Source organism: Setaria italica, chromosome IX (genome assembly GCF_000263155.2).
Source record: "Setaria italica strain Yugu1 chromosome IX, Setaria_italica_v2.0, whole genome shotgun sequence".
Classification (NCBI taxonomy): Eukaryota; Viridiplantae; Streptophyta; class Magnoliopsida; order Poales; family Poaceae; genus Setaria; species Setaria italica.
In genome coordinates, this window is record NC_028458.1 from 1443152 (window position 1) to 1457826 (window position 14675).

Genomic DNA, 14675 nt, shown 5'->3' on the forward strand with positions numbered 1-14675 from the left:
CTGGTGCCTCGACTGTGAGGGTTGAAGAAATCATGGCGATAGTGTCCGTGTTGGTTGTGGGCATTGATGGCAAAATTGTATGGATTATGCTCCCAAAAGCTGCACTCGATTGTCCGACGGCAGAATCCTCCATCGCTGTAGACGCATAGAAACCTAGGGCATCAACGAGGAGTTTGGTGGCTCGATCCGTTTTTGACGGAGGAACCTTAATCTGCGAAACAACTGGTAGACTCGTTGGCTCAGCTCAGCTACATGGAAGGGCTCGACGCTCGACTCGACAAAATCAGGTCAACATCACGGAAATGGCTTGACAAGCGGGCGTGCGATCGTCCCGCAGGACACGTGGCTATCATCTAGGCGGTGTCGCACCAGGTGCACAGTGCGGCACCGCCGCAGAGAATTTTCTTCCCTCTTTCCTGCTGGAGTAATATAGTGCACCCATCCAGATTCTTGTCGGAGCACTGTAATATCATTGCACTGGGAATGCTGGCTGCTGGTAGGTAAAGGACTGTGCGCCTACATGATGCATGCAGTGCAACTTCTCTCTTTTCTTTGATTTTTCTTTGTGCGAGAGGATTGTTATGCAAGCAGAGACGAGCACGACAACTCTTGCCCATAGGATGCACCTCCTCAACCCTAGTCTCCACCACCACTGTGCTGCCCCTTTGCCACTGCCGCCGCTGCCGCTAGTGGCCCTCGCGCCGCCGCCCATGGCCCTCGCGCCTGGCCGCTCCCGGCCGCGCCACCTCCCACGGCCCCCACCCTGCATCGCCGCGAGGCTCCCTGCACCTCCGCTCACCCTCGAGGCTGCGCGCGCGGTCGCCGCCCGCGCCCCCACATGCCGCCACCGCCGGTGTGCGCCGGAGCCGGAGAAGAACACCGACTTTTTTCATAATACTGATATAGGTTTTAGTAGATGTTGAATCGATTCTATTGAAATGTTGAAATATTTCAAGAAAAATGTTGAAAGTAGTTATTTTCAAAAATTGTTGAATTTAGTATTTATAAATGTTGATCTATTTCTCAAGAAATGTTGAATATAATTTTTAGAAATGTTGAATTTATTTATCTATAAGTTGGGCCTATTAGTTGGGTCTAATGGGCTTTATAACGCCGTGTTGCTTATCCAGCTTGAAGGCAACACCGAAAAACAGGTATCTCCACCTCTCATAAAAAAAAAGGTATCTCCAAAAAAAAATCGGAGTTTGGGACGCAAAACATATGGAGCAGGTCAGCATGGACGGGCTACGCATCGTTGTATTAAAGATGGACAGTTTAATTTACATAATCCACTATGCGTGCATGTGCAAGAGGAAAGCAGAACTTTGACAGTGGACTAGTATACACAGGTATTGTGGCCTTCAAGTAAAGTAAGAGGCAGACCAAGACTTGTTGGAGTTGTGGTTAGATTCTCATGAGCACGCGATCGATGTGCTTATGCGCAATACCAACTTGTACGACAAACACGAGTGCGTGAAGGAAAAGCTAGGAACAAAATTAACAGCTACGCACAATGATAAGATGTGCATGAAAAGTAGGGACGGCCACTAGATTTGCGCATCATATGAGGCGAAGCTAAGTTGACCTGCGACGGTGACCACACTAATCGATGGAGACCTTGTGGAGCGGGACAACATTACTCACCACTATAACGGCGATAAAAGAAACGCATCTTTGACGAGGAGTACTGTGACGGTCGTGGTGAGACCCCCGCGCGCGGTGTTTTTTTCTTTAACACGACGAGAGCGATGTGGAATCCAACGACGGATGTGGCGAGACCCTGCGCGTTGTATTATCGTGGTGGCGACTGCGTGGCAGCCTGCGAGAGGTTCGAATTCGGTGGTATCACTCTATCAGGTGGAGTGTGGTGTTACAGCGGCACTACAGCAGAGGGTCCCTCATGGCGGTGGCCTTCTCGGTGCAGTGCAGTCTACTCTATCAGTTCCCTATCGACGCATGGCCACGCCTGGAGGTTTCGGCGAATAACTGAGCGTGAATGTTGGTGGGTACCGTACTAAAGGCTTCGATTCTGCTACCATGGCAAGTGGAGTAGTGAGACCACGTTGACGTCCCATTCTTACAGGTCGGGTATGGCAGTTGAGTCGAGTGGCTACTCGTGTTGATGTCCCAGTCTAACCGGACGAGTCTTTTTTATTTTTTCTTTTCTTTTTCTGACTACGACCTTCCAGGTCGTAGTTTTATATTATTTTTCTGCTATATCAATAAAAGACGCACTGTTAGCCGTAGTTTTATATTAGTTTTCTGCTATATCAATTAAAGACGCACTAAGCGGTTCGTTAAAAAAATTAACAGCTACGCACAAACGTAAAAAGTGCACGAAAAGTAGGGACGACCACGAGGTTTGCGCATCATATCTGGCGTCGAAATTAATTAACTTGAAACCGGCCTTGAAAGTGGTAGCATTCGAGATGCCACGAACGCGCAGCTTTAATTCGTCGCCCCCCGCCCTGTCGGAGATAGTGGGGAATCGTCTACAGCTTGTTTATTACATACTAGCTAGCTAATAGGTTCTTATTGGATTCTAACCATAATTACAGCCCAATTAGCAAGTCTAGTTGCGCGGAATCCCGAATGTATGGTGGCGGAAGAAACACGAGTCCCGCACAAACTCAAAAAAACATCGAGAGAACCTTTTTAAAAAGGAAGTGAATTATCTGTGTTTCTCAGTGCACGTATATGTGATATGTAGCCTGGTACCGATAGCCATTATATTGTGCACCATCAGAGAATTTACAGAGGCATGGTATATATATATATTTTTACCTCTCTAAATTGTGCAGGACCTGGACGAGCTAGGCTGCAGGTAGATAGATAGTGGAAATGCAATAATACTGTCTGTACCTGCATTTTCCAAAAGAGTGATTCATTCATTCTGAGTCTCAACGACATGTGATGTATAGTTGTTGCTCCATCATATGCAGGCTTTCTGGAATGAAATCATGCGTGGGCCATCATATTTCTCTGTAAGTTCTCCAAAACCTTTTATTACAGAATGAAATCTGCATGACCTGGACGTCCAAATTACCCACTAGCAGACCGGCCAGGGTGACGTCCAAATTACCCACTAGCAGACCGGCCAGGGTGAGGGTACTAGCTAGCTATTTCTGGTACAACCATGCGAATTCGATGGAGCTATATATAGTACTGTCCATGGCAAGTGATGATGGTTCCATATCAACGCACGATCGGCAGACAACCTCTTCACTCTTTCCTGCTGGAGTAATATATAGTGCACCCATCCAGATTCTTGTTGGAGCACTGTAATATCATTGTACTGGGAATGGTGGCTGCTGGTAGGTAAAGGACTCTTTTCTTTGATTTTTCTTTGTGCGAGAGTATTGTTATGCAAGCAGAGACGAGCGCGAAGTTCAGGTTGCCGTTTTGTCCTTCATCAACTACTAATTCACTACCAGCACTTCTGACTTTGATAATGAGCAGCAGATTCACTCGCTCAGTCGTCGTATTGAAAATTTTAAATGACTGAGACGTACGTACTCCTGAGCAGAACTCTTGTATTCGGAATCTCTGATAGTCTATATATAACATATACTCTCTCATCCTAAATTACTATTCGTTTTGGCTTTTCCGGTACATAGATTTTGATATATAGCAAAAGTTATGCATCTAGCAACCCAAAATAAATAGTATGTATATAGATATAGATATCCCAGTGGCCAGTTAATTAAATATAGCGGTTGCCTATACATTAGAGCGTGCTCATGTGAAATTTAATTTTTATCTGAACAGATCTTTTGCTGATCATGGCTTGAGTTTAGATCATCTCCACAAGGCATGCTCTGAATTGGATTGTTGCGCTCAGAAACGATTGTCTGATAAACTAAGCTATATATCGCGACCAGAGAGAGCCCATATTCTGAAAACACGCACAGGCATACATGTTGGGTTGGGCGGCTACGACGTATCTGCTGACGCATAGTCACTGCTTGATAATGGACATTTCGTCCACTGCACTAGTGCCGGTTGCAATTGGACCCGGTACTAATATGAGCATTGTATCAGGCCTAACGGTTAATCCTCCAGGTTCACCCCGTGACCCCCTTTAGTACCAGTTGGGGACCTTTAGTACCGGGTGGTAGCTTCATCCGGTACTAATGTTCACCCTTTAGTACCGTTTGGTGCCCCTAACCGGTACTAAATTCCCTCCTATAAATTCACCTTCTTCTTCCTCCTGCCCGAGCTATTCACCACAGCTCAAGCTTCATGCTATCCATGGCGCTATAGGGGAGGTGCTGCCAGATTGAAGACCATTTCGTGGGTATGTCACTCATTCAAGTGTTGTAAAGGTTAGAAACTTCATCCTCCCTTGATACATGGTTAGTATACTAAGTTTTATACTTTAGCTAAAGTAATTTGTGATTTTTAGAATAAAGTACAATGGAGAAAAATTTTGTTTATATGCATGTGTTTTTTAGAGCTCATATTTGTGATTTTTAGAATAAGCTACAAATTTTTGGATGCTATGTTTCGTATTAGTTAAAGAAATTGATATGAGGTTGGAGAAATAATTTTATAGTTTAGTACTTTTTAAATATGAGCTAAATAAATTATGGCAAATGTGAGCGAGATAAATTGTGGTACATAGAGATAATAAGATGAAATAAGGTACATAATTAGTCATTTTTAGAATAAGCTACAATGGAGAAATTTTTCATTTATATGTTATTTTTGAGCTAAGTAAATTGTGGGGAAAATATATAATTTGTTCATAGTTTAGTCATTGCAAATATGAGCTAAATAAATTGTGGTATATAGAGATAGCTTTTGCTGCTGGAAGTAGTGGCGATGGTGGGGGAGATCGTCGTTCCTCTCGTGGTAAGGAAAAAATCATAATTGACCCTCATGATAAGAAAATGAGCACATGGGAGAAAGCAATGCTTCGTTATTTGCAAAGATGTCATGAAGATGCTGTTGCGGCGGGTCATGAACCTTCTTTTGGTGGTTGTTATGCTCCACCGCCAGTCCCAGATATTTCAAGTCCACTTAGTACTACCGTTGCAGGAGGCACAAATAAATCACAGGATGAGGTTGGGTCAGCCTTCGTTTTCGCCTTCGCCGTCCAAAAATACTTAAAGTCCTCCTAGATAGTACTGTGGATGGTTTGTTATAGTGTATCATGTTGTTTGGGTCTAAAATGTAAATTTGTATATTTCTATCTAAACTCAGCAACATTTGAGTTTAATAATATTTGTATCATGTTTGTTATGTTTCATTTATAATTATATGGATGATCAGAATACCTTTGGTTCGGTAATACTTTGTAGATGAATCGGCAATGGATGTACAACACAGACAAACACTCGATGGAGTACATTAATGGCTTGCGTGGTTTTCTCAATCTGACAGAATCCAACAAACCACCGTCCGGTTTTATTTGTTGTCCATGCAGAAATTGTAAAAATAAGAACGATTACTCATCCAGAAAGACTATTCACGCCCACATATACAGTGTTGGATTCATGGCTAACTAGTTTGTTTGGACCAAGCATGGGGAAATAGTAGTTATGATGGAAGATGATGATGAAAAAAAAGATGGCAACATTCCTGACTAGATTCAAGGAGGTGCCTTTGTAGATGCTCCAATAGGCGAGGCTGAAGAAGAGATGGGCGAGGCAGAAGGTCCTATCAATGATCTAGGCCAGGTGTTGCGAGATGTAAAGAAAGATTGCGAGAATGTGAAGGAGTCAAAAAATTTTGATCGTATGTTAGATGATCATAAGAAATTGTTGTACCCAAATTGCAAACAGGGGCACAAAAAGTTCGGCACCACATTGAAAATTCTGCAATGGAAGGCAAAAAAATGGAGTTTCTGACAAGGGTTTTGATGAGTTAATGAAAATCATAAAGAACATGCTTCCCGAGGGGAATGAGTTGCCGTCCTCAATGTCTGAAGCAAAAAAAGTTGTTTACCTTTTGGGTTTGGAGGTACAAAAGATACATGCATGTTCTAATGACTGTATCCTCTATCGCGGTGAGGAATAAGAGAAATTGGAGTCTTGTCTTGTGTGCGAAGCGCTGCATTATAACATTAGGCAAGATGACCCTAGTGATGTTGAGGGGCAAGCCAGCAAGAAAAGTTCCTGTGAAGGTCATGTGGTATTTTCCTGTAGTACAATGGTTGAAGCGTTTGTTCAGAAATAAGGCACATGCAAAGTTGAGGGTTGGCACAAAGAAGAACGTAAGCAAGATGAAATGATCAGACACCCCGCTAATGGGTCCCAGTGGAGAATAGTTGATGAAGAATATCCCAAGTTTGAAAAGGAGGCACGGAACATACTGTTTGGTTTAGTACAGATGGATTCAATCCATTCGGTGAGTTCAGTAGTGGTCATAGCACTTGGCCTGTGACCTTATGTATGTTCAACCTTCTGCCCTGGATGTGCATGAAACAGAAGTTCATTATGATGCTGGTAATTATCCAAGGCCCAAAATAACCTGGTAACGACATTTATATTTACCTAAGACCATTGGTTGATGAACTTTTACTGTTATGGAAGGAAGAAGGTGTACGTGTGTGGAATGAGAACAAAAAGGAGACTTTTAATCTATGAGCATTGTTGTTCATAACCATCAATGATTGGTCGGAATTTGGTAATCTGTCCGTACAGTCAAACAAGGGCACTTGCACGCATTGTTTAGATGATACTTATAACATGTATTGAAACAGTGTAGGTAGGTCGTGTATACAGACCATCGTCGATTTATTCCTGCTAAGCACCCATTAAGAAAGAAAGGGAAGCATTTTGAAGAGGAGATAGAAAAACGTACTAAGCCTGTTCACCGTAATGGTAAACGTGTATTTTCTATGATAAAGGATGTGAGGGTAGTCTTTGGCAAGAGCTCTGATAGCTAACCTTATCCGAACAACGAGGACGAACATGAACTCATATGGAAGAAGAAGTCTATATTTTGGGAGCTACCTTATTAGGAGGTCTTTGAGGTCCGTAATGCAATCGATGGGATGTACCTGATGAAAAATCTTTGCGTGAATGTGCTTGACTTCCTGGGTACATATGGAAAGGCAAAGGATACAATTGAGGCACGTCAGGACCTGAAACGTATGAAACAACGAGATGGCCTACATCCAAAAAAGATAGATGATAGACATTACTTGCATCATGCCAGTTACACTCTTAGCAAGTAAGAGAAGGAAAGCATGTTTGAGTGCTTAAATAGTATCAAGGTCCCATCGGGCTACTTCTGGAATATACAGGCGAGAAAAAATTCATAAATCTAAAGGGCCAAGACTACCACGTCCTGATGACACAATATCTGCCTGTTGTACTGATGGGTATTCTACCAGAGAATGTGAGAATGGCAATTGTAAAGCTATGTGCATTCCTCAACATGATTTCTCAGAAGGTAATCCATCCAAACAATCTACTAAAGCTGCAGAATGATGTGGTGCAATGCCTGGTCAGCTTTGAGATGGTCTTTCCACTTTTCTTCTTTAATATCATGACCCACCTTCTAGTCCACCTTGTTGAAGAGATTTTTGTTATCGGTCCTATATTTCTACACAATACGTTCCCTTTCAAGAGGTTTATGGCAGTTCTGAAGAAGTATGTTCGTAATCGTGCCCGTCCAGAAGGAAGCATCACAAAAGGATATGGAACAGAGGAGTTCATTGAGTTTTGTGTTGACTTTATGGACGACCTGAGTTCGATTGGAGTTCCTGGATCGCGCCATGAGGGGAGACTGAAGGGAAAGGGCACACTAGCGAGAAAATCTGGGATGGACATCTATGATGATACATTTCGTAAAGCACACTTCACGGTCCTACAACAATCATCCCTAGTCGCTCCATATATGGAGGAGCACAAGACTATTGTACAGTCCTCAAACCAAGGGAAGAGTGAGGCCTGGATTACACGTCATCACATTGACACTTTCACCTCTTGGTTGCGGCGACGACTGATGGGTGATGACACGCTTGAAAAACAGCTAGCATGGTTGGCTAGGGGTCCATCTATCTCAGTATTGACATTCCAAGAATATGAGATAAATGGTTACACATTTTACACGAGAGTCCAATACTAAAAGAGCACAAATCAAAATAGTGGTGTCCGTATAGATGCAATTGACAATAATGGAAAAAAAGATATATATTACGGTGTAATTGAGGAGATATGGGAACTGGACTATGGACCTTTGAAATCCCTCTGTTTCGGTGCTAATGGGAAACTTGCTGGAGGAGGCGTAACGACAGATAACTACGGGATGACAATAGTGGACCTCAACAAGATTGGATACAGAGACGAACCATTCGTCCTAGCTAATGATGTGACTCAAGTTTTCTATGTGAAGGACATGTCAAGCAAACCAATAAGGAAGGGTGCTAATAAGTCAGACGACCAACCAAAGCGCCACATAGTTCTTCGAGGGTAAAGAAAAATCGTTGAAGTTGAGGATAAGACTTACATTTTAGAAGATTATGATCAGTTCGATGATCTTCCTTCATTTTCAGTTGAGGTTGACTCAAGCATCCGGTTAGCCAAAGAGTATGCTCCATACTTACACCGCGATCACAACCAAGGGACATTCATCAAGAGCAAGGTTATTAACATTCCATTAGATAATGTTGTGTAATGTATTAGAACCATTATGTTGTGTTTTGTGGTTATCAACAAAGGAACAAATTAATGTAATAACGCAATGCAATGATATGTCATGCATTTGCAAAAATCTCACCCTATTAAACAAGAACTAATTTTTGCATGGTTAAAATATTAAATATTTCAATTTTTTAGCACCATTAAATATTAAATAATATATTTACGTACAAATAAACAAGTACATAATTAAGTCAGGATAAACATGTTAATAACACTACAGGCACTATTCTTCTAAATTTTTGTGTGGTCAATATATCTATTTTGTCAAATTTTAAAGTAAACATAAGTATTATGACCATTATAACCTATTGGTAAGTTAAAATTAATAACTTTACTATGTTTGATATTTGACCGCATCTAATATTTTTATAGTGTATATCTGATCAACATCAATCTAACAAACCCTTTACTAAAGGGGTGGATTTCGCTTCGCATGCGCGCACCTCCCTTTAGTACCGGATGGTAGGTAAATCCGGTACTAAAGGGGGGCCTTTAGCACCGGGTGTTACCACCACCCAATACTAAAGGGCATTAGTACGGGGTGGGGTTCTTGCCCGGTACTTGGGGGTGTTAAAGTAGCTAGCGCTATCTTCATCATCCCCAACACTTAGCGCATTTCGTCATCCGAATCCACGCCACCGGCTTCCTCCACGCCGCACACCCCATCGCCGTCGACGTCCGTCGCCGCCGTCTCGCCTCGTCCGGCGCCGCCGCTTCACCTCGTTCGCTGTGCCCTCGTCGCCGCCCTCGTTGCCGCCCCCGTCGACCGACTCCGCCCTGTCTTCGTTGTGCGCCCCCGGCACGTCAACTGCCACGCGCCCTCACCACGACGCCGCCGCCATCCCCCACTCCACCACGCCGGCTCCGCCCCCGATGCCATCGCGAGCCACTCCGCCGGCTCCTCCCCACCTCTCATCCACCCGCCGCCGCCCTCTCGTTGCCGCTGTTGACCGCCGGCCGCCCTACCTCGTCAACCCCGTCGACCGCCGCCGCACCCCCTCATCGCCCGCCGTCAGCTGCCGCGTCCCCTCGTCGCCCCCTCCATGCGACCGCACACGGTCGGCCGCGGGCTCGTGTCTTGGCTGCTGACGTAATCCCGCGGTCGGCCGCTAACGTCATCTTTTTTTATTTTTTTATGCAGTATTAGAAATTAGCTAGAAATTGTAGGAAAAATTGTATAAATCCTGTTAATTCTTAGAAAAATTCTTGAAGTAGATAAAAATTATAGAAAATCATGTTAATTCTTAGAAATGTATAAAAGTAAGCGCCACTTCCACAAGCACAATCCCCATAAGCATGGTCACTGAGCGAGAGAAGGAAATGATATGGGATCAGATAAAAGAAAATTTCACGTTCAAAGGTGTAGATGAAGCAAAAGTGAAAGATTGGAGCTTCAAGAAGGGCGCAATTGCTTTTCAGATGTACAAGAAGAACCTGAACAAAGACTACATAAAGAAGGGGCTTACACCTGATTTCATGAAGCACCCGAAGTTAAGAGATCACTGGAATTCGTTTGTGCAGTTCAAGCAGTCGCAAAAGAGCGCTAACGAAACTCAAACCAACACCGACAATGCTCAGAAGAAGAAATACTTTCATCGTCTTGGGCTAGGAGGATACAAGAAGAGGATCATGAAATGGCAGAGGATGGAAGATGATATAATTGCTAGGGCAATAGTACAGCAGACTCTCGAATGGTCGGAGTGAGCAAAGAATTGGTATTATGTTCATGGTGGGACGCTCAATCCCGAAGATGGATCATTTGTGTTCGGCCAAGAATTAAGAGAAGCAGCTACGAGTCTTGTTGACTTAATAAAGGCAACGGTCGAAGGATCTTTCATGCCTGATCGAGAGAAGGATGAGCTGACTATGGCACTAGGTAATCCAGAACACCCTGAACGTGGCTGAGGCAAAGGAGTAATTCCATGGAAGTTTGCCTTTCATGAGCACATTGATTCATACAGAAGTCGCCAAAGAAGTAAGGTTGAACACACACAACAACTGCGAGAGTTGCAAGAACACGTAGCTTTGACAGAGGCGAAAATGGAGGAAACAATCAACCGACGTGTGGCTCTAGCTCTTAGCAAATAAGCCAATGAACAAGCAGCTACAGCATCAGGGGCTAATGTCGACGTAACCCCCTCTCAGCGTCGAAGCAGCATCGCTTCCACGGAAGCCCCAGCTAGAGAATCTTCTGACATATTTGAGGACAACCAACGCCACTCCATGGACGACATCACTGGGAGAGCTCCTAGTGAGCTTGTTACTCCCATGAAAAACAAGCTTATCGTGGTGGCTTATGGTGTGGCTAAACAACTGATAGAAGGTCAAACAATTCGTGGCGTGGAGATTCCAGCTCACAGTTACGCCAAAATTGGGGTGGACCGAGTGGTCGATGGTTGGGATGACGTGGAACTAAAGATCCCTGGAGGTGATGGGGAAAAGAATCTAGGAGAAGCCATCCATGGTCGGATTCTATGGCCTAAGCGCTACATAAGGATTACGCAGCCGAAACCCCCGACCTTGGGATCATCTCCTCAAGGCTCAAGGGCAAGATCACCTATGCCATCTCCCAGGGCACCCTCTCCACTACCAGACAGGGATCCTAGCATGAGTCCACCAGCTGATAGGGATCCTAGCATGAGTCCACCTTCTCCTGTTATGAGCAAGGCTATACGGGGAAATACACCTTCAATTCCGCCTACTGCGGCTACGAAGAAGCAGAATAAGCTGAAGGAGAAGCAACCAGAGCCCAAGAAACCTTGTGATATGACTGATGCGGAACTCTGTGTAATAGTGGATGTCGAGGTTAAAGCTCACTTCGCACCAAAGCCTCCCGTGAAGAAAGATCCACCACTTGATAAGGTTAAACTTCAGGCTTTCATTAGAAGCATGGAGAAAAAGCCAGAGAAATCACCGCTATCTGACTACAACCGACAAATAACAAAGACTTTTCAGAAGAAGAAGAAAAGTGGGCCAAGTATTCCATAGCTCGGAACCCAATCCAACCAATCGATTACCCCGCTCAAGGTACTTTCGGAGTTTGATCAGAACCTGCTTTAATTCGCCAAAGATACAAATCTCACCCCAGCTCAACTTCGAAGGGAGGATCACGTCCCAAAGCACCCTAGCACTGCTAAATGGAAATATGAGTTTGGGAAACCGCTTGTGTAGCTACAGTTGGTGGACCGTCTTCCAATGAAGATGTACAAATTGCACCAATGGTACATGGAGGTTTCAGCCAATGGTTTACTCATACTCGAATTTCGGATTAGAGATCAACATTATTCTCATGGGGAAGACATTATAAATGTGCCGCTGGAGAAACTCTATTACCTTTACAATCAAGACGCACTTGACAAGTCACTCATCCGTTCCTGGGTTATGTAAGCTTTTAATTTGTTCTAATTTCAAAATCCCCACTCTAGCCATTGTGCGATATCTTAACTCCTATTCGATTTTGTATCATGCAGGATGGAGATTCAAACTTGTGGGAGGAAAGGATACTATGACATAGGCTTCATGGACCCCGATATTGTAAACGAGTCAACTCTAAGAGATAGACCAAATCAGACCATGAAGAACATATATAAGTTCCTCGACAACCAACATTACAAGAAGTGTATACTTCTACCGTACAACTTCAAGTGAGCATGTTTCCCATCTCTTTTTTTCTCGAACTAGCAATTAAACATAAGACTAACTAGCTTTGGCTATGCATATATGTACACCTTCCACTGGCTACTCCTTGTTATCGTGGTTGATCGAAGTGCGGTCTATATCATGGACTCTTTGAGCAAACCAAGAGATCAATACAAAAACCTCATAGACATTCAGAACAAAGCATGGGCTCGCTTCCGTCGACATCACGCAGGTGAATTCATGGAGGAATTTTGATTTCAAGCCTGAATTCCCGGTATGTGTCGAATTTCCACATCTCATGACCCTTCCTTGAACACAATAAATATTTCATAACTTCTTTTGCCATATATATAGTGTTTGAGATAGAATCCGGGAAATAATTTATGCGGATACTACATATGTGAGTTCATACATGGCTTTGTAGGTCTGAAGCGTGTGACCAACCATAAAATTAGAGTACATATACAAATTTCTTAATAGTAAATTAGTTCTAATTGTGCACACCTATTGATCTACTATATAATAACATTTGCCAATGACACAGATGAACAACATGAAGGAAGCACTCCTCGAGACAGAAAAAATCAGGCAATTCAAGAATAACTGAGTGGATTTCTTCTGGACGAGGTAGTAAATCCAGCGGGTGAGTTCCATAATGATGGATCAAACCTTCATCACCGTCGGGACTCGGGTTCAGAATAGTTGATTCGAAATATTGAACTTGGAAAGTTGATGCAATATATAATATTATCTCAAATGTAATATTTATAGATATTAGCGTATTAGAACTAGTATACGTAAAGGAAACAAATTCGAAATACTAATATAGAATGAAGAAACAAAAAAATAAGAAAAGGAGCAGAAAAAATAAATTAGCACCGGTTAGGGAAGCTAACCGGTAGTAAATTGGCCGCCGAGGCTAATTTAGTACGTCCAACTGGTAGTGAAGGATCCTTTTAGTACTGGTTATTTCAACCGGTACTAAAGCCCTCCTTTAGTACCGGTTACTAAAGGCGGGTTACGAACCGGTACTGATGGGACTTTCCCCGCAGTAAGTATAGGCAATAATGCCCATTATAGAATCGAAAAGAAATTGGCCAAGTGTGTATGTACCATGCATGGCCATTCGTAGGCTAGCATCAGTGGCACAGGCTTACAGCTGCGTTAGTATACTGTACCGACGTGTATTTTCTGCTAGGCTGCTAGAGTATCCAATTCCAACCGCCCAACGACCCACCCATCACATCACACACGGTCGGAGAATGCCCGTTATAGAATCGAAAAGAAATTGGCCAAGTGTGTATGTACCATGCATGGCCATTCGTAGGCTAGCATCAGTGGCACAGGCTTACAGCTGCGCTAGTTAGTATACTGTACCGACGTGTATTTTCTGCTAGGCTGCTAGAGTATCCAATTCTAACCGCCCAACGACCCACCCATCACATCACACACGGTCTTCTCCGACGATCCTCTATAAATGACAAGCTAGTGATCGAGGAGGTGATACATCAAGATCGAGCCCATTGATCACACACTCTCCACGCACACGACGACTTGTTGGATCCTTCAACCTCCGGCAGCTCTCAGCTTCCATCCCGGCCTGCAGCCTCCACCCGTCGTCGCCGGCCGGCTGGGCGCCGCTGCTATATTTGTCGATCCACGAATATCTCGCTCCGATCCGTCCGTCAGGTGAGAGAGAATTGAAGGATACAGTCCATCCACCGATCGCGCTAGCAGAGCTCCTACACTCACACGTGCAATGCGCTTGCGCATTGGTTATATTTGCACTGCCGAGAATCTTGGCCTACGCGCGCGCTTCTTGCCTTCTTCTTCCTCGCTCTCACTCACCGAGAATCTTGGCCGGCCGACCGGCCTTAGGCCTTAGCTTGCTGCCGGCCGGGCGCGCACGCACCATTATTGGCAGGGAGGCAGCTATAAGGATGGCCAGCGGCGGCGGCGGGGAGGAGGCAGCGTCGTCGGCGCTGTGCGCGCCGATGAAGGCGACGTCGGAGGGGGCGTGGCAGGGGGGCAACCCGCTGCACTTCTCGCTGCCGCTCATCATCCTGCAGGTCTGCCTCGTCCTCGTCCTCACCCGCGGTCTCGCCTTCGCGCTGCGCCCGCTCCGCCAGCCCCGCGTCATCGCCGAGATCATCGTAAGCTCATAGCTCATCTCTCCATTCTTTTTCTTCAGGATTATTGCAAGCAAATAACTAAATGGTATATATACACACACACACACGTGTATTGTATGTAGCGCGCGCGGCCAAATTAAATCTGTGTTTTGTTCGACGAATGAATTGGCTGGCTAAATTTTCCTGTTCCTGTTCCTGTTCTTGTTCTTGGATGATGATCGATGCGCCAATGCATGTGTAGCTAGCCTTT